The sequence below is a fragment of the Diceros bicornis genome, chromosome 6 (assembly GCF_020826845.1).
Source record: "Diceros bicornis minor isolate mBicDic1 chromosome 6, mDicBic1.mat.cur, whole genome shotgun sequence".
NCBI lineage: Eukaryota > Metazoa > Chordata > Mammalia > Perissodactyla > Rhinocerotidae > Diceros > Diceros bicornis.
Window position 1 is genome coordinate 69347577 of NC_080745.1, and position 21595 is coordinate 69369171.

Genomic DNA, 21595 nt, shown 5'->3' on the forward strand with positions numbered 1-21595 from the left:
CCCACTGAAAGCTTGTTCCTTGCTATTTTGACACCCCAAGGACACTTTGATTTCATGTTTATAAATAAAGTCATTTTGATTGAAATAATAAAAACATTTTTTTTTCAAAAAATGATTTTATGGAGCAAACTTTATTAAATACATTTAATTTTTTGATCATCTTTTGCTATCTAATGAATCTAAAAATTGCAAATCATTTTGGTTTTCATTTCCATTTTTATTATGAGAAATTCTATGTATATTGTACAATAAATATTTGATTTGTTACTCAGGTTTTATTTGCGGGAGTACATATCAAATTTTGGCTTTTGCCATAATGATTGAATTTATTTTTTTTCAGGTCTAGTTTTCTCAGGCTCAATTTTGCAAATCTAAATTTTGTCAAGGAGATAGGATTCTTGGTTATATTTTAATTACCATGAAATTTGTCGTGTGCTGTTTTAGTCACTGTCAGTTTTATTTTCCACCAATAATAGTCATTAAAATTGAAAAAAAGCTGATAGTTGTATCTATATTCTAGGTAGTCCATGAGGATATTATGAGCTATTGTCTCAGATATATCAAAATTGTTCTCGTATGTGGGCTACACATGCTGGCTGTGAGTGTGTGGGCTCTGGAGTCAGGCTGTCTGGTTTCAAGTCCTAGTTTTACCACCTTCAACTTGGGTGGCCTTGGGCCACAGTTTCTTCACCTAAAAATAAGAATGATTGTAGGGCCCACCTTCTAGGGTGGCTGTGAAATTTGAATCAACGAATGCACAGCAAGTGCTTCTTACTCCGCATCAATAAATGAACCTAATTCATTATTCTGATGAAGGCAGGATCTGGCCACCCATTAGGAAAGTCAGAGTGGGTGGGGTTTATCTCAGCTGCCCCATGTCCCTGTTGCACTGTCTTCCTCCATCTTACTGTCTGCTTCTATCTCTCCAAGAAGCCTCTTGGGTTCTCATTCCCATTGACTAAGGTTCCTCAAAATGTGATCCACAACCTGCAACAGAGTCAATTTGGAAAGCTGTTAAACTGCAGATTTCTGCTGAGCTGGAATCTTTTGGGGCAGGCCATGAATCTGCACGTTAACACACTCTCACGTGTTTCTGATGCACACTGCGGCGTGAGAGAGACTTAGACCCTCGCCCCCAGATCTCCTCCAAGGCTGGAGAGTGATCTGCTCTCCCTGCCGGGCCAGGCACCCAACATGCCAGCTAACCCTGGGCTGCCCTCTGCCTAAGGTTTTAGCAACAGCTTCCGATTAGTGAGCACCCAAGAAGGGCCAGGAGACTCGACCACATTTCTGGGGCTGGGGGTCTGCAAGTCACCATCTGTGTCGGACTAATAGGCTTGACCCTACCCATAATTTCAATGGAAGCTGAAAAGAAACAGCTCTGTCATTTCCAGCTGTCTAAGGTTATTGCCGGTAAAATGACATCATGACCAATGAGTGCTCTGGTTTCACATCAGCAGAAGGTTACTGGCAATGGAAAACAAATCAGTGCACCCGTGTCCAGTATGAATATGTCTGAGGTTCACCCTCTCAACTCTCTACCTGCATCCAGCCAAAATTCACAGTGCCTACAACATGTGAGTTTCTGGTCCCATGACCCACCAAGGAAAAGGCAGATTCTTTAGAAGGTGAAGTCTGCAGGTAGGGAGAGAAGATGCTGGACATGGTGCCGCGCTCTCCTTTGCCTCCATCTAAGGCTGACACTGCTAACCCATTGCTGCCCACTTCCCACAAACCTGGGGGACAGCGGAGCTGATATTCTGCCTGTAATCAGGTGGTTTAAATATCATCTACATCAGTCAATAAATAGCTGCTGCCTGGAGTGCTCCCTGGGACCTCCCCCTACTGACCCAGCAACTAAAGAGTTAACATCCCAACCAGCAGTGGGGACTGGAGGAGCCCAGAAGAGTTAGGGCTGGGGTTAGGGTTGGGGGGCTGGAAGAGCTTGCCCCAGCACTACAGCTGATGCCTGTGCTGATTGGTGAGTTGTTAAATATTTTGAACACCGCCCTGGGGGACAGTTTAAGAATCTTGCTCAGTACAATGCTCCAGGCAGTCATTACCAATTGATCAAAGTTGGTAGTTTAGATAGAACTTATTTACTATCCACGGATTAAGGTCTTGCCTCCCCTGAGGATATTTGGTTTTAAACAGCGTGCTCTGGAAGTTAAAGACAAGCCTCCCAGGACTGGACCACTAATGCTGTAACTTCAAGTACTGGGCTTAGACAGAATTGGGGGCTGAAGGCTTCAAATCTCATTCTCTGATCTAGACTGGCTCTGACCCTTGACCATAAGACAGGGCAATAGAATGTACCGTGAACCCTCAGCACTGCCAAGCCTTCCAGCAGAGCAGAGGCAGCTTGCCCAGGCCTGCATTCAGCCTCAGCACCCTCCAGTGTGGAAGCCGGGGGCATCAATGGTTTCTCTGCCACACATTTTCATTTTTGTAGAAATTAAGGGACCCGTGCTGCCTATAGATGGCAAAAGTAGCTTAGCACCTAAACAGCATGACTTGTGTCCTTAAAATCCTAAGCAAAAATAATTTTGCCATACTAATATTTTTTTTCCTTTTTTGTAAGTAGCCAAGTGTCCCCTGATTTTAAAATGAATATGGTCATGCTATCACGGTGACAACCTGGGCAAAAGTGGAGCTGCTGTGAAGAAGAAGGGCTTTTAGGAAAATGGAGCAGAGAGAGGAAGCAGCAAGAGAGTGTCTTTGGAATAAACAATTATACATGAATTGGATGGTCCAGAGGGAGAATGTGGCTGCACCCACAAGGGCTGCTGGCATTGCTGGAGTGGGGTGGACGGGAATAATTTCTCTCTCCAGGATCCCTTCATTTGCAATGAAAGACTTTTAGTGTTGCCACAGCCCTCATTTCACCGGTGAGAGGACTGAGGTCCAGAGGAGTTAACTACCTTTTCCAAGATCACACAGCTAGCCCAAGACAGATGCAGAGTCAACAGTCCTGATGGCACAATCTATTCACTTTAGACCACGTGTCAATGTAATTTATCCATTTCTTCATGACCCAGAGCTATCACTAGGAATGCTAATTACCATATAACATTGCAATGTAGGGCTGGCTGAGGGTGTAGGTCTGTTTGCTTCTACATTAAATGGCCTCATTTAATGCTATTTTGGGGTTTGCTCTTGATACTTCCTAGGTCTGTCTTCGTCATTGTCAATCTCTAATTGTGCCTGCTTCAAGCGAATCTTCTAAAATCTATTTCCCCACACACTGTTGACTGTGGAAGTACATTAGTAATTTAATTTTACATAATAATTCTCCCAATATGGCTGGTAGAAATCTCACCAATGCAGTCTTATCTACTCCTTCTTTCCCCTCTGCATTCTCCAGAACCTCTGCACCTCTCTCGGGTAGTGCACTGTTCTAGGAGGAAGCCACTTAGCATCATGGAAAGAGCAGGGTCCAAATCCTGCAATGAACAGTGTAACTGTGGACAAGTTTCTTAGCCTCTCTGAGGCTGGGTTACCCCTGCATCTTCAGGGAGAGTGTGAGGTTTACATGCCTGCCTGGAGTCTAGTTTCCTCCCTTCCTTTAGACGCACATTCCACCTTTGCCTTATATGATGATTGGTTACAGGCAGGTCTATGCTCTTTAGTAGAATTCAGAGTCCTTGAGGTTGGTGATTATGAATCCTAATTCTGGGTCCCCCTGTGCCGAGCACAGGCTTGCTGAAGGCTCTCCGTTAATGCTTGAGAGTGGAGAGTATTGTAAGTCAATAAGTCTGGCCTGAGGCAGCTGTGAAATGGCCACATGCTCTCCTACAGGCTCTTGGCCCCAAGCCCTTGGAGGCCTTTTCCCCTTCTCTGTGTCCTAGGAGACGTAATTACTGGAGCTCTGACCTCCATGTAGGTGGACATCTCTATAAGTTATGACCTCTCTTCAGAAAGTGGCCCCATTGCAGAAGGGTCCTTCACCCAAGAGAGAATCAGATTCAGGGGATCAGCATCAAAGCCCACGCAAAATGAGCCGGGCTGCTCCTTCCCTGTGGGCACAGCCAATGGGGCCAAGAGTTCCCAAGGCGGCACCTCCTTCCCTGAGAAGCCATGACTTTGAGTGGCTCTGGGTGTTTCTTAGCCTTTGGGCAGTATCCTATTCATCTGCGGCAGGGTTTAGTTGTTAAATCAAGAGCACTCTCCCACTCTATACGTGGCTGGCTGTGTGGATGCAGAGGAAGCTGGTGGAGAGGGAAAGGTGAGATGAGAGAAGCCTCGAGAATGGAGATGAGAGGGTGAGAGCAAGTGGGCCCAGAGAGAAGGAGAAATGGACGGGAGCTTGGCTGTGCTCTCTGCACCTGGGTTCCTCAGGATGTTACTCTTCCTCACAAGAATCTCCTTTCTTCTTGAGTCATTCATTTCCTGTGGGCCCTAGTGCCCCTCAACATGTGGATCCCAACTAATTTCTTCCTTAAATAATCCATAAGGATCATGTGGTAAGTTTCTTGAGGACAGAGACCACATTTCTGTTTTTATCTTCCTCTCAGTGCTCAATACAGGGCAGGACAAGTAAGAGATGCTAGAGACGTACTGGTTGTTGGTTTAATGAATTACGAGCCTGGGTAGCACCAGACTGGGCACAGAGAGGCTGTTTGCCCCTGGAAATGTCAACAATTGCTGGAACATTTCAGGCAGAAAGGCACAACCTCTGTTCCTCCATGGTGTGTGTGAGTGTATTCATGAGTCTGGTTCTCGAAATGTGTCGTAAGCCCCATTTATGGTGTGTTCTGCAGTGATTTTGCAAACACAGGAAAATCCATTTGAATCCAATATTCTCAGATTGCCCTGTTCATTTAGTAATTAGAATATATTGCCCTCATAGATTACTCGAGCCCTGTACTTGGTTTTCAGCCCTCTCTGAGCCTCCTCCAGGCGACTGCTAGTGAGACGCTTGGGTAAGGTTGTAAATGCACTTGCTGTATCTTTCTATCAAAGTATTTGCAGCAGGTTTTATGAAGCTTGTAAATATGAACTGATTTTCTTTTACATATGTGAGTCAGCCTTCTTTTGGTCTAAAGTGGACTTTATGAACCTGCACGGATTAGAATAAACACGGAACCCAGCAATCAGTTCTATATTTAGTTCTTAAACAGCTAGACTTTTCGCGTGTATGTGTGTGTGTGTGCTGAATATTTAGAAAAAAATTCAGTGTGAGTACTGCTGCTGTGTGTGAAGCTGATTGATCTGAGGATGGGCCTGGGAGAATTCCTGGGCAAGTGGGGCCAGAGCTAAGAGCCGAGGGCTCTCTTTCTCTCCTGAAAGTCACTGTCTCTTTACCTGTAAAATGCGGGAGAATAATACCTACCCCCCAGAATAGTTGTGCAGATTGAAGGAAGCAGGGAATGCACAGGGCTCGTGTCCACTCAATAAATACTTACTACTTACGGAATCACAGCCTTGACTGGACTTGAAGGTTCTAGAGGGCAAAGGCACATGTCTTGTGCTATGTACCCATCAGTTCCTAGGAAGTTCAGGGCCAAATAAATAATAATATAATACATATTTATTACATTGGATGAAAGTGTCTGCCTGGGTCTTTATTTTATCAGAGTCTTGACGAGAAAAGTTCCTACCCAATGTTGTCTTGGGTCATCACAAGTAATAGGGAAGCGAGGTGGAGGGACAGCAGAGGGGCCAGGGCCTCTCAGGCTCGATTGCTTGGGTTTGTGTCTCAGCTCAGGCAATTTAAGAGCTGTGTGACTTTGGATGTGTCATTTAGCCTCTCTGTGCCTCAATCTCTTTACCGGTAAGATGATCATAATAATCCTAATGCTCTAGTGATAACATATGTGTATATATTATAGTAGTACATGTAAAATACTTAGTGTGCCTAGCACACAGCGTTTGTTATGATTATCTTTATCTTTATGTATTTAATTGTTATCTTTACTATTGTTATTAGTGGCTAAAAGAGTGGACTTTGGTGGTAGAAAGATTTGAATTTCAGTCTTGGCTCTGTCACTTACCAGCTCTGTGACCCTGGATAATTGTTCAACCTTTCTAAGCCTCTATCTGCTCATCTGTTATTTGGGGATGTTTCTTATCTCCTGGGATTATTATGAGCATCAAATGAGACAAGATGTGTAAATCACTTAGCATTGTGCCTGTCGTAGACAAAGTACTTAATCAACGTTATCTATTTTATTATCTTGAGAACTTCTCCAATTTGACACCATTCATTCAATAAATATTAGTGGATCCTGTGCTAAGAGTGGGCTTGGAACTGGAATGAGGTCTCTTCCTTCTCTAATGAGGAAGCACTCACATCTTTTCTGTTTTGGAGGGATATTTACTTCCTCTACACTACTCAGAACATTGTAATTTCATACAAAAAAATCTGGAGAAGAGACTAAGATGGGGAAACTTGAGTCCCCAAAAGAGAATTTAGCTCCCAGAGTCAGAGCGCTCTGAGGAGACCCCAGCTACAGAGGGGAACCTGGGACTGGAACTGATGGGGTAAGTAGACATGGCACTTCTAGGGTGGCCACTCATTTTGGCCTTTGCCTGCCTTCCTGATGTTATTGTTAACTGTGCCCCCTTTCACCTTAAAACTGTCCTGGGCTAGCTGTTAAACTATGTGGTTCCCCATACTTGACCTACTTAAAGAAAACTCCTCCATGTAGCTCAAACCAGTGTGGTTGGAAGTACCACTTGGCCATGTCTGGCATTTGGGAAGGGTGCCTGTCATCTTGCTGGATCGAGAAGGTGAGGAGGCTTCTTTGGTATTGTCTGGGAGGCCCCAGGAGGGGAGAACCATAGAGAAAACATCTCCTTCCCTCTCCTAGAAAAGTTATGGATGTTTATTTTTTCTTTTTTTTTCCCAGGTCAGCACACATTATGGGAACTTTGTCATCTTCCTAGATTCTGAGAGTGAGTGGCTACTTGCCAGAGGGAGAGCAATGCAGAGAGGCCAAATTAAAATGACAAGCGAACAACAGAAACTCACGTAAACAAGCAACCAGCCCCAAAGAAAAAGACTTCTGGCCTTAATTTGAATCCTGTTCTCTCTTGGTTGGTGGTTGTTGTTTTTGTCATTGAGGGAGGGGAAGAGTGGTTGATGGAGAAGTGCACAGCTACCCCTGTGTTCTCACCGCTGTGTGCCAGCCCAGTTATTATCACAGCCTGGAGGGAGGAGGATGGTACTGAGGGGAGGAGGCATTGGCTGAATACTTTGGAGCAGTGTTCACTAAGACTCTTATTAAAAAATAATTGAATACAAACAGCAAAATAGAGATGTCCCAGGATTTCTACAATGCTGATGTGTTACTTTGAGTAGCAGGACAAAAATACATTTTTTACAGACTAATAGTAAAACTTATATAGTGATTATTGCACGTCAGATTTTTCTCTAAGTGCTTCATGTATATTTACTTCTTTAATCCTCGCAACAAATTTCTGAGTTGGAGATGCTCTCATTATCCCCAGTTTCCAGATGTGGAAACTGGGGCACAGAAATGTTAAATTACTGCCCAGGGTTATATGGCCAGCCACTGGCAGAGATGCTACCCAGGCAGTCAGGCTCCAGAGACTAAGCTCTTAACCAAACTCCATATCACCTCCTGGGCTGAAAGTCAGCCTGGGGTCAGGAAATTGAGGCAGAGAAAGGCTAACTTGCTGAAGTCACACAGCTAGAAAATGAGAGAGCAGGACACTCAGCTTTGCCTAGCTCCAGAGAGCGCCCCCTCAGCAGCTATTAACGCTTTTTCCCTTTCCTCATTGGGCTCCTCAAAGGATGGTTGTGAAGCTCAAGTGAGACAAGGTAAGTGGATGTGTTCAGCTGACTGTAGAGCACCATGCAAGCTGTCATTCGTAAACTAGATCTGAAGACCAGAGGGGAAATGGAGAAACTCACCTTGTGTTCAGAGGAGCCTTAGGTAGAGGCTGAGGGAGAGAGACCTGCACATTTGCAGTAAGGAGGTGAAGCAGGAGAGATGCGAGATGTGAAAGAAAACCAGGCGGGAGCTCAAAACCAGACAGAGAAGAGTGCAGCATTTCTCTTCCAGTGCTAAAGGATAAAGCCAACAGACCAGCCCTCCATTATCCGTGTCCATGGCTCAGAGCACCCAACGCTAATAGAACAACACCATCGTCAATGGCAACAACAAAAATCTTCTTTTAGCCAAAGACATTCTGTCTCCTCCCTCTCACCGAACTTTCCTTTCTTCAACTGCTTCAAGCATTTCCCCAGGTTATTGACTCTTTTCAGACACCTCTGCAGAGGAGCCCTAATTTGCATCGCCACATGGAAATCTTTGTCTTGAGCTACATGGCTCCTCTGAGCTGTAATATGCCTGCAGAAATGCACTTAGAGTTGATCTGAAAGTGGTATGAAGACTGACAGCTCCTTCCCTCCCAGTTTTGGCCCGCTTCCCCCAAATCCTGGTATCTGCTAAAGGCCCAGTTGTTTTCCATGGGGGCAGATATGACCGTCTTTCTCTTCAAGCCGACTTATTGTACATTCCTTTCATCTGCTCAGAATCTGATTTAAATATGAATCCATAGAACACAAACACCCAGCACTCAGAAGAATTGTAACTTTGTTATATTTTTCCCAATCACAACTGTTGTCTTATCATTCTCTTCCTGGTGACGTCCTGTCAAAAGAGACCAAATGACAGTGTTTGGAAAGATAGCGACATGAGGCACGTGAAAGTGATTTATTTTTAATCCGCCACACTGTGGCTGTCCCCGTTATTTGTGAACATGTATCAAGCTCAAACTTTAAAATTTTGATAGTTAATTGGTTTCTTGCACTTCCATTATTTCTCCCTTTCCTCTGAGTTTGATGTGTGTGGGAAGTTTCCCAAATACATATCCAGTAAATGACTCCCAGACTCAAAGATAGGCACAAACAAATATTTTATTTTTTAAAATAAAAAAAAAAATAAAGCCTCAGTTGTTCATTTATTTGATGAATATGCATTGAATGCCTTCACTGTATCAGGTACTGGATGAGGTATTGAGGACACAGTCATGAACAAGGACAGAGTCTCCGCCCTCACAGACTTACTGGTTTGTGCAGCAGAAGTCGATGAAAGAACAAATAAAGACATTTTACACATTGTGATAAATGCTCGGAGTGAAACAAATGGGGGTGTTGTGAAAGAAAATTATGGAAGGGAGGGAGTACTCCCTGACTACCCAACCCAAAGACCTTGATTTGCAGATGAGAAAAGTCAGGGCTGAGTCATTTCCCCCAATCCTATACAAGTGGTTCCTGGCAGACCCACAGCTAAAGTAGATGCTGCCTCTTGGATGACGTACTATTAGATCTAGTGGTGAAATACACTATCCTCTTGTGGTGAGTTTTTTGGGAGGATTTGTCTTAAGGATATATGAATATATATAGTTATTTCAATTCTGGGGAAATGCAGGAAAGCATCCTGGTACTCTTCTTTTTTGGATTGCTAAGGCCAGGATGCTGTGGAAGTATGGATTCTTCTCTCTCCTCCCAGACACTAACTCAGAATTCTTGTAGTGAAATTCTCTTCCATGCCCTGAGCAGAGGAGGCCCCTGAACTCTGGACCCAGTGAATACCGGGTTGGACCCAGTATTCAGGTGGTTCATGCCAAGAGGAAATTGAGGAAAAAGCAGGGCCCAAGAGAGAGGGGAAAGAGAGATGGAGAAAATAGAAATAAAGGTGGTACCAAGAGAAGAAGCAGGAAACCAGGATAGCAAGCTGCTGGCTAAGCAGGGAGAGGTGCCCCATCGCTTTACTTGGCAAGTACACTAGCCCAAGGGGCTGTAATCTCAGTGCACTAGCCAAGACCAGCCGCCGTTTGCTTGCATCCCCTGTTTCTGCTTATGGTCCTTTTCCATGTGGGAATCTCTGAGGATGGAGCCTACTCTTGTTATCTTTGTGGTTTGGTCCCGCCTCACAGGTAGCAGTTATCCAGCAGCTTGTTACAAAGCGTTGAGGAGTCCCCCCTGAACTTGTCTCAGGTGCACACACCCCTCCATCCTACGCTGCATCGTCGGAGCACTTATCGTAAAGAGCAATAACTTCTCTCGCTCACAAACCCTCAATGGTCCCCTACTGAGTGTTATAATGCTGTCTACAATCAAGCTAGACATAACAAGTGCTCCAATTTTCTAGTGCTCTGCAAGAAACTATCCCCAGACACATTAACTTCAAATAACAATTTGTTTATCTCTCATGATTCTGGGATTGCTGGGCTCGGCTGAGTGGTTCATGCTTGGCATCCCTCATATGGTTGCAGCCAGAAGGAGTCATCTGAAGGTTCTTCACTCGCATGTCTGGTGCCTTGGCTGGGATGGCTGGATCAGCTGGGGACTGGTCAGATATTGCTCTCTTTACATGGCCTCCCCCAATGGCCAGCTTGGGCTTCCCCATGGCATGGTGGTCATAGTGCAAGCATGCTTTTTACAAGGCCACTGGTTTCCCTAGAAGACAGGAAGTGGAAGCTGCTAGTCTCGTAACCTGGAAACTGGCATGGTGTCACTTCTGCCATATTCTGTTGACCAAAGCAGTCGCAGAAACAATATAGACTCCCGACTCTCAATGTGATGAGTGTCAAAGAATTTGTGGCCGTTTACAATATGTCCCAAATCTACTGCCCGTTCCATATGAGAACTCGTAGCATAAAGAAAGCAAATGTGTCTTTATTATGTTTTTTCTTTGCAGGCCATACTTACCAGTTTCTTTAACCTTCAGATCACTCACATTCTTCCCAACCCCCATATGCAGTCCTAATTGTCGGAGTCACCATTAAGACATGGCATCCAGGAACTGATTCATTATCCAAGATATGGCTGCCTCAGTACAGAGCACAGTGAACTGATCAATGTCTCTTTTCCGGAAACTATAATTCTTTGTATGCAGCCTAAGACTGCATTCCTGTTGTTTTTACTAGCCATATTACATTTTTGATCCATATTGAGCTAAAATGATGTTTTTATTATAAAAAGTAATTGTAGCAAATGTGTAAAATATGAAACAATACAAAGAGGAAAATAAGGTCACATATCTTCTCACCACTGAGAGTTAACCACTGCTACCTTTTGAGGCTTTTTTCTATTAATATCTGTGTATTTGTGTGTATTCTGTAAAGTGGTTTTTATCTACTTAAGAAAATGTTATAGGCGTTTTCCCCATGCCGGGAAATATCCTTCCACATTACAGTCCATAGTGATGGCATCATATTGTACTTTGTGGTCAAGTGAAACACCTCATCTTTTTTGGGTGAAATGCAGTTAAGCCAGGTCTTCTCTGCCTTGTACTTGTGTAATTGATTTTTTTAACCTAAATATAGAATTTTATCTTTTTATTAAAAATCATCTTGTTGTTTTTAAGGTAAATTATTGTAGCCTGTTATGATCTTTTAAGTCCTGTTTTCGTCAACCAATCTCTCCCAGGTTTGTATGGTTTTAAAATCAATAAGTATCAAAATCACTGGTACATCATTTTCAATAGAATAGAGTCTTGTAGCGTTCCCTGAGAGACCATCATCCAGATCTCAGTATCCCATGGATCAAACACACTTTGGCTCTGATCAGTTAATCCTCCTAGCTCTACTATCATGTGGTTTGTTTCTCCATTTAAAAACATGAATTTTCAAAACCAAAAAAAAAAAGACTGTCAATCACTTTACCATTTGGATACATTATGTCTGTCATATTCCCTTTTATGCCCATCTTATAATTTTATTAAAGAAAGGAGATTGGAATGGTTTGGTATAACTTGTTTCTTTTGAACTCATGCTATTGTTCTGGAAGAAAAGAAATTGGTCAAATAATAAAATCCAGCTCAAGTCCCCTACTATTCATGAACATACAGGTCGGACCTAAAGGTCTTAATCTTAAGATATCCCTCAATTTGGAGATTAAAAATAATTCTTTTTTTCAGAGTAAGTTTTTCATTGTTATTGTTTCTCTTTGTTGTATACAATCACTGGTGAAAAAATGGGACTAATTAGTTCCTTAAAAAAATATTTATTGGAGCTGGCCCGATGGTGTAGTAGTTAAATTTGCGTGCTGTGCTTCAGCCGCCCGGGGTTTTGCGGGGTCGGATCCTGGGCACAGACCTATACCCCGCTGGTCAAGCCATGCTGCGGTGGTGTCCCACATACAAAATAGAGGAATATGGGCACAGATGTTAGCTCAGGGCCAATCTTCCTCACCGAAAAAATATTTATTGAAAAATGAACACATTTTTCTAATGTGTCCAAAAACCAACTATTTAATTTTCCAAGAATTAATTACAACTCATTGGATTGTGAGTAATAAAATTCATTTTTAAAAATTGAGATTATTTTCCAGTTCCCCACAGTCCTTCGAAGAGTTTCCCTGGTGGTTTGGTATTCCCATCTTCAAGTCTCGTAAGTCCACTTCAATGTGGCAAGTGTCTGACTTCAGTTGGGACAAGCCATTTGTACTCATGCAAGGCAGCGATGAGCTTTCTTCTATTTCCTCATTTATCTCAGATTTCTGAACCCTAAAAAAGCATTTGTTCTACCCTCTCTGTATGAAGATTATTTTTCCTGAAATGATCAAGGCAAAATAGAAGTGGAGTAGTTGTGCTTTCTACCCCCTGTTCTCGTTATATCATCTGTTTCAAGCAGTGGATCCATTTCCTCCCTCTCTAAACTACCTGAGAGTTTGCCCATCTTGAGATCCTCCACAGTGCCTAACAGAATGCCTTACTTGTTATGGGTGTATTGGTTACAACTCTTCTGGTTGCCAGGGATAGAAATCCAACTCAAACTTCCTTAAACAACAACAAAAATTATATATATATTATTATATATATGATACAACAGCAGACAAACTTCAGAGCAGCTAGATAAAGAGATCCAAATTATGCCATCAGAACCTGGATTTTCTGTCTTCATCTCTCCTCAGTGCGTTTCTCTCTGATTTAACTCTGAGGCAGTCTCTCTCCATGTGGGAGCTCTAGGTTTGCATCTTCACAGCTTTAAACTGTGAGAAAAGTAAAATTCATTCTTGGTTGCTCAAGCGAACATTGCAGGGTTAGTTCTGTTTGACCTGATTGGCTTGATTAGGTCATGTGCCCATTCCTGAGCCAATCAATCACAAGGCCATGGTCATGTGCTGCTCTGATTGGCCTGCCCTGAGTCAGATGACTATCCATGATGCTTGAGGTATAATCAGCTCTACCTAAAGGACGGTGAGAGGTGGGACAATGGTACTTCCTCCAGAGGAAAGTCTGAATATCATTATCGGGAGAATTAGGGAAGGATGCTGGGTAGGTAAAAATAACACATAATCATGACATGTTTTTCAATTAAATATTTTTTGAAAGCACTAATTAGTCCCTTTTTTTTTCCACCAGTGATTGTAAATGACAAAGAGAAACAACAATGACAAAAATCTTAGTCTGAAAAAAAAATTATTTTTAATCTCCAAATTGAGGGATATCTCAGGATTAAGACGTTTAGGTCCAACCTACACATTCGTGAATGGTAAGGGATTTGAATTGGGTTTTAGTATTTGACCAATTTCTTTTCCTCCAGAACATGTGGGTTCATTTTTCATCTTATGAATTTCCTGAAAGCAAGTGCAACACTTGCTGTCATGTGTCATTTAAACAAAATATTTCTCACTTTTAACTAAAAGAAAATTTGTTACAACAGGATTGCTATATACATTAGAAAAGATAGGCTCCTAGCTTATGGTGGCCTTGGCAGAGAGTTGGGCTCTCAAGGACAAAACTCTGTTAATGTATTGCTGCATAATTCTTAGTGGTTTGATACTATCCCCCTAAAATGCAACCAAGAAGAGGAGTCCAGAGGCTGGCATTCTGATGATGAGGTGACCCATTTGAAACAGCTGGTATCCAGTCGGAGAAACAAAACACATGCCAGGTAGTCCAATGGAAGGAATTTAATAGGAGGAATTGATGACAAAGGTAGTGGGAGAGCTGAAAGCCCAACAGGGGACCATGAGGCAACCCAGAGATTAACAAAATTAGAGGCTTCTGCAAGCTCTAATAAAGGGAGGAGATGGTGTGACCAGATCCAGAGAGCTAGGGCCATCCAGGAGGAGTTAGAACACCAGAGGCTGCCCAGCAGGGTTTGGATCTACAAGAGACGGCCTGATGTGAGCTGGTGACCACATTGGAGATGCCAATCAAAGCAGAAAGAAGGGGAGAAATACCTGATTTCTCCCTCTCTTCTGCCCTCCAATCTCCCAACAGTGTCTCTCATTGGCTAAACCAGTAGGCAGCTAGCAAAGAAGTCTGGGAAATGTAGTTTTCAGGGCAAAGGAGAGAAATGTATCTGAGACCAAAGGGGCAAATGAGTGACACACTACTTGCAGCAAGATATGAAGATTGAGGCTGTTTTCATGTGGGAAATTAACAGCTTATTCTTAATCCTTTTCTTTGCTGTAGTAAGAGGATTTGAAGCCTTTCTCCTTTGAGAAAAGGGAAACTCCTATTTGCTGATTCTGTACATGGGACAACCATGGCCAACCAGGACCAAAGAATAGGAGGAAGCAGGGGTTTTATAGAGGAAAGAGCTGATAGAAAATGGGATGATCCCCTGTGGACAAAATCTTGGAGAAGCAGTGGGGAGAGTGGAGATTCTCCTTCCAACTGGAAATGTAGGGAGAGAAAGAGAAGAGAGTATTGTCAATGGATTCCCTGACCAGATGGATCCTGCTTGCTACTTCCTAGCATTTCCTGGAGAGTAAAGAGCTGGGTGGTGTATTTGAACTGTTGAAACCGTAGAATGCCTTATAAAAGACCCCTGAGCCCCTAGCACAGCATGAGATCAAAAGAAGACCACCAAGGGGCCGGCCCCGTGGTATAGTGGTTACAAGGTTTGGCACACTCTGCTTCGGCAGCCCAGGTTTGCGGGTTCAGATCCCGGTCGTGGACCCTTACCACTTGTCAGCCGTGCTGTGGCAGCCACCCACATACAAAATAGAGGAAGATTGGCAACAGATGTTAGCTCAGGGAGAATCTTCCTCAGCAAAAAAGAAAAAAAAAGGGACCGGCACCATGGCCTAGTGGTTAAATTCAGTGACCTCTGCTTCAATGGCCAGGGTTCGGTTCCTGGGCCAGACCTACACCACTCATCAGTGGCCATGCTGTTGTGGCAACCCACATATGAAATAGAGGAAGATTGGCCACAGATGTTAGCTCAGGGCAAATCTTCCTCAGCAAAAAAAAAAAAAAAGAAAAAAAAAGACCACCAAAAAGGTCGTGTTTGAAGGGCCCAGGAATCATTTTCAGTTAATTCCAGGGCAGGTCATGATAGCTACCCCTTCTATCATTTTACTGAGGATTCCACTGGATTGGCCCCTCACCTAGGGCTACCCTATGGGAGAGCTGCTCAGTGGGATCACCAGACCATGCTCTTTTTTCCACTCACCCTGTGTGGGCATAGCCATCTTGCCTGTACGCCCAAGAGAATGACGCTACAGCTTTGAGTACTTAATTTGGGTACTGAGTTTGAACAATGTGAGTTCAGATAATGAGGGAAAACTGAATTGTCTAAATCTTTTGGCTTCTGAGCATCGGATAGCAAGAGTTTGGACAGTGAGGGAATCCTGTGTTTCAATATTTTAACAGCTGGCACAACCAGACTAGTGTGTCCTAATGGAATATCAGCCCTGCCTATAATCCTCTCTCTTCCCAGAAGGCTTGGGGCATTATGGCCACCCATAGACGCTCTGTCAGATCCAAGGCTGCTCTGTAAAGCAGTTGTGGCAGGCTCCCTATCGAGGTTTCAATTCGTGCTCTATACTGTAGTTACAGCCTACAACACAGCTTCCAAGAACCGATGCGAGACTCTAAAACAGACAAAACTTTGAGTTCTTTTGCCTCAGGAACTTTTGTGTTGCCAGACTAGGAAGACTTTTCCTTTGTTTTTGGAAGCCCAGGCTTTCTGAGAGGGGAGTGTTAGACCATTTGTGCCACACACAAGCGGCCCAGGGCTGAAGCCAGTGAGGAGATGTGGTCTGAACAGTATTAGTAGAGAGTTTTAAGTCTGAGTGTTGTTAAAATTTTTAAATGGAGAGATTCTACATGCAACCCAGATTTCAGGCTTTTCCCAGAGAATCAAGTGCTCAGTCAATGTTGACTCCATATTTGAAGTGCCAGCGATGGTGCGGTCCCCTTTACAAGGCAAGCATTTCTGGTTGGCCACAATCTCTACCCCTCCCTTTTGTTTTCCTGACCCAGACTTCAGAGTCAGTTACCATTTTATCATCTTCCAGCTGGGAGGTGTCACTCATTTATGCCACCGGCTGGGTCCCTTAGGTATTTGAGCATCTGACTCTTGGGCTAGATCAAGGCTTTTGTGGGGAGAGGCAGAGGCAGCTGTAGGGGAAGTAGAGCTGAGGTTCTTCGAGCCTAGAGGAAGACTGGTTTTGTGGGTCCTGTGAGGGGAAGAAACTAACTCCCCACTTTGGGACTACTGTGAGGTGGCTTGCGTATGCCTGAGAGACCAGATATTCTGCTCTTGGTCATTGTGTTGGAAGATTTCTGGGCTCAGGCTTGGATTTGCTTCCTCAAATGACCAGACTAGCTTAGACCAGGATTACCTAGTTGTAATCATGAGGACTGAAGACAAGGAGATCTTCCTTTGAAAATTTAGGATGTACAAGAACCCTGAGACTTTTGAATGGCATTCAAAGGAAGACCCACAGGATCACAGAACTTAATATCCTCCAGTGATGTTGGGGAGACTTCAGAGCAAGGTACTGAAGGGACAAGACATCTACTGTCACATAGTAGCTTTGAGGGTGTCTGGCTGTACCTCATATCTCCCTGTGTTGAGAGCTGGGATGAACTCCATTCTCCTATCTGCAGGGCTGGATTTATGTGGTTTGATTATGTGCTATCACCAAGGAGTGCTTTCTCTTTGTTTTGTCATTGTGTGAAGTTGCATGCCTGAAATGATTTTTCAAAGAGCCTTAAGCACAGAGCTCAGTATTTTTTTCTTAATGGCAGACGTTCTAATAGTCTGTCTCCTGTTGCATGGAGAAGTAGAAAGGAGATGATGGAGCCACCACATATTTCTGAGTATCAGCTGGCATTCCTGCAGGATATTATAGTAGCTTCCTAAGTGGCCTCTCATAGTTTACTTTCCCAGACATTCCATACACTAGCTTCAGAGATCTCTTCCCAGCTCCTGACACTAATCTGGCCACCCTCGCTCTTTTACAGATCATCTCTAGGTCCCTACACCTTCATATAATACCTGGTCTCTTTAATATGGCTTTCTAGACAACCCCTGCTTCATCTATCTACCATCATGTACTTTGCTCAACTTCCTGAATGCTCTGTTCCCTGCTTCTCTCCAGGCCTCTGATCAGCCTGTTCCTTCAGCCTAAGGTGCCCTTTTCTTCAACTCTGCTTGTTGAACTCCTGTCAAACTCCTATTCTATCTTGAAAGCCTGCCTTGACTGCTACCTCTCTCTAAAGTCATTTCTGGTATTTCCAGTAGGCATCACAACATTTCGTTCTCTGTCCTAACATCTTCCCTAAATTACTGTGTGCGTGTCCTCCCCTGCCCACCCCCCACCCCCAGATCCAGAACACCTTAAAGGCAACAGAGCAATGCCCCTCAAGAGAATTTGGACAAAAGGAAAATGAGGTGAATCTTCTGAGAGTTAAATTACAAAATCAGGGGCCGGCCCAGTGGCGCAGCGGTTACGTTCGCCTGCTCCGCTTTGGTGGCCTGGGGTTCGCAGGTGCGGATCCCGGGCCCAGACTGATACACCGCTTGTCAAGCCATGCCGTGGCAGCATCCCATATAAAGTAGAGGAAGATGGGCACAGATGTTAGCTCAGGGCCAATCTTCCTCAGCAAAAAAGAGGCATCGGATGTTAGCTCAGGGCTGATCTTCCTCGCAAAAAAAAAAAAAAAACTTACAAAATCACCTTAATGGGCCAGAAAAGTCATATATAAAGACAACTTAAGTAGTCAGAATGATTCCGGGTTCAGAGTGTGACTTGATTGAAGCTATCTTTAAAACAGCATTCACCAAAGTGTAATCTGGGGGTGGGGAGAGGTACGTGTGTATGGGAGAATCCAGTGTCTTATTATATCTTCCTCTGAGTGGTTTGCCTCATGAATTAGTATATTCAAGGTTGTGAGAAGTCATATTGTAATGAATCCTTTTTCACTTTGCTGAATCTAGTATTTCTTAAATGTATTTGACTGTTGAATTTTTTTCATAGAACACTATTAATATCTGCTGGACTAAAGAAATGCTGTACCAGTCAGAAGGAGGACTGGCCTGTATTGAAGCTGGAAAAAAGAGATTCAGGTGGGCTAATGCTACCAGTGTCCATTCAAGGGCCGTTTGAAGGAGAGAATGTCCTGGTCCGAGGTCTGTGCTGTCAGGTCCTGGCAGCTGGTGGGTCCTTCCCGGGGAGATGAACACAATGTGCTCCCTTGACCTGATACCATAGAATCATTTGAGTCAAACAACTACTTTCCCTTATTCTCAATTTATGCTCACCAGACAATTTGATTACAGTTTAATTTCAAAAGTAAATTTCCTACATGAAGGAAATAATCTTGTGTGAGGATGGAACGTGTAACCCACTTGCAGTTCTATTATGGTAGCCAATTGGCTTTCTGGGCTGTACATCAGTCCCTTGTGACCTTGATTAGTGAGAGTCCATGCTTGAGATACTGATTCACTCTTGGTGGAATAAAACAAAATCACATTTCAGAACCTGCAAGTCTGTGGATGATGTCTTAGTGCTGTGGAGAATAACAATGTTAATACCTAGCATTTACGAAGCACCATTTCAGTTATCTGTTGCTGTGTAACAAATCACCACTTAGCGGCTTAAACCAAGAACAATCACTTTATTATTCCCCACTGTTCCTGTGGATCAGTAATTTGGGTAGACTTAGTTGAACAGTTCTGGCTTGGATTGTGGTTAAACAATGACTAGAGCAGTTGAGGGTTGCCTGGCGTCTCTCTCTCTCTTCATGTAGACTCAGAACCTCTCCATTTGTTCTCTCCATGTGAGCTGCTTAGAGCTTCCTCACAATATGGCGTCCCTGGGGCTCCAAAAGCAAGATTCTCAGTGAACCAGATGGAAGCTGTATCAACTTTTCTGGTCTTGCTTTAGAAATCACATCACTTCTGATTGCCTTCTATTTGTTAAAAGTGAGTTACAGGCTCACCCAGATTCAAAGGGAGGGGAAATAGATTCCACCTCTTAATGAGAAAGTGTCAAGATCTAAAGAGCATGTGTGATGGGAGATAAGTGTGATTTTCTTTGGAAAATACAACTTGCTACAAGCACTTACTATATTCAATGCCTTTGCTAAGTCACATACACGTGCACACACACAAAAATACCTGTTTATTCCTCACAAAAAATCCATGAGATAATTCTTATCCTTCTCCATTTTTACGGAAGATGAAACTTGAGGCTCATAGAGGTTAAGTAATTTTTCCAGCGATTCATAGTTGGTTAGTCGTAGGGTTGGGTTTTGAAACCAGTGTGTATTCTTAAACAATGTGCTCCACCACCTTCTGATGCACCCAAGGTAAATGCCATCTGGGGAAGTTTCTGAGTCTGTCAGCCAATCTTCCCAGTGACTCCCACCTTACTGTGCATACTAAGTGTGGTGGGAGAATATTTCAGTGTTGGTCAGGATGCCTTCTTCCTTAAACCACCATGTTCCTTTACTCGTGCCTGAGGGTCTTTCTCTCATGGAAACCATGCATGCTCCCCACCACCTCTGGTCCAAATAAGTAGACACTATTTACCCCTTTATGAAACCAGAAAACAAAGGCCACAGTTACTTGTTTATCAAGTTTCCAAGCTGCCTATTGACTAGACAAAAATGACCTAGTGATACTGACAATGCTGAGGCTTTGCTCAGATCTTCTTGGCTTCCTTTTCTCCATTTATGCCCCCCTTTAGTGTTCTTGAGCTTCTAACAGTCAGCACCTATAGCTCCTCTTCAAAGACCTTCCCTTGGGCACATGGAGCCCACTCTGCACAACCATGTGAGAAGGTAGAGGGGCCTTGGAGCTTATGTCCCTCCAGCTGGTCTTTGGCCAATGCCTGGAGGGTTGGGTGTAAGAGAGCCCAGCTCCCTGTCCCTTGGCTGGGACAACTCTGAGGATAACTTACACTTCAGAGCATCCTTGTGGGATCAGAATAAAGCTACCCTCCATGGGCCTTTCATGAAACTGTACCCTTTCTTGGCTTCTTCCTCTTCTTGCCCCTGTTTACCCCACTTCTCTGGGAGCACCACCTTTAAAAACCACTCAGAGTCTGCTTCTGGGGAACCTGAGCTATGACATCTAGGATGAGAAAAGAGAAGGAGGAGGAGCTGGAGAAACTTCTTCAGGACAAGCCCTGTCCTCTGGCAGATCAGAGAGCCACAGGAAAGTCAGGCCATCCTTGTCTTTCTCATTGTCCTTCAGAGAGTAGACCCTCCCCCCGGCCCAAATGTCAGCAGTTGGCTAGTCATCTGTTGGCCCCCAGCACACTGTTCTGGACCAGGAGTCTCAACCCTCTGGCTAACCTGCCTTTCCCCACCCCATTCAATGGGACAAGCATTCTGGAATGGAGCTTAAACGGGTGGTGGTTGTCTAAGGAAAGTTCCCTCCCACCCAGCACCCTCTCCCTCATACCTGACCAAGGAGATATTTGACAGAACTCATTCCAAACCTCCCACTGAGCCGGGGCAGGTTGGAACCCACACTGAACTAAGAGTTAGAATTCCTTGTGCTCTAATCCTAGCTCAGCCTCCAGCTGGCTCTGTGACCTGTTTTCTCATCTGCAATAGAGTCTCTGGGATCGCTCCAGCTCTAAATGTCTGTGCTTTCATATGACACGTTCAGTGCCTCCCAAGAGCTTATCATCTTGTTAGGGAAACAAGACACAATTAGAGGGCTGCCTATGACAGACTATAGTACAAAGCTGAAATCAGCCCAATTAAGAGGGAAAATGTCTGGTGCAGAAAACAAGTACAGTGGCTGATTAGGATGGGAGATTTCTGTGGGGCGGAGTCTAGGAAAGAGTTGAAAGAAGAATTTGAGAAGGGCCTTGGAGGTTGACTATTGCTTAGATGGGGAAGGGGAAAAGCCACTATAGTCTTACGCATACCATTGCTACCTGGGTGTGAAATGAGGGCAGAGGCAAGGGAGGGCAGAGAATGGAATCCCGGTTATCATTTAATTGCTCTTCCAACTCTAAGTGAATACAACACACACACTGCTCAGTTATAATATGCTAGTTATTTACAGGGCTGTATTTCCATTCTCCCAGGCTTAACACACATCACTGGTCTGACATTCAGAATTGGCTTTTCCAACCCCCTATATTTTAATTAAAGTAATTATGTTACTAACAGAAGCTGTAATTTATCTTCTCCTTGTGTTTACAAAGAGGAAAAAGGGAAATTTGGCCAAGTATAATTTTTTCCCTGCTTCCCATTTCTGGTTTGTTTCTTTTGGTGGTGGGGATGAGAGGGTGTCTTAGTCTGGGCGGTCCAGAGACCATAGTGCTCATGGTTCTCTCCTCTCTGCAATACAGAGGGCCCTGTTCTGGCTGTTGGGAGTAACTGTGCTATTGAGAACCTCAAAATGGGTTGAG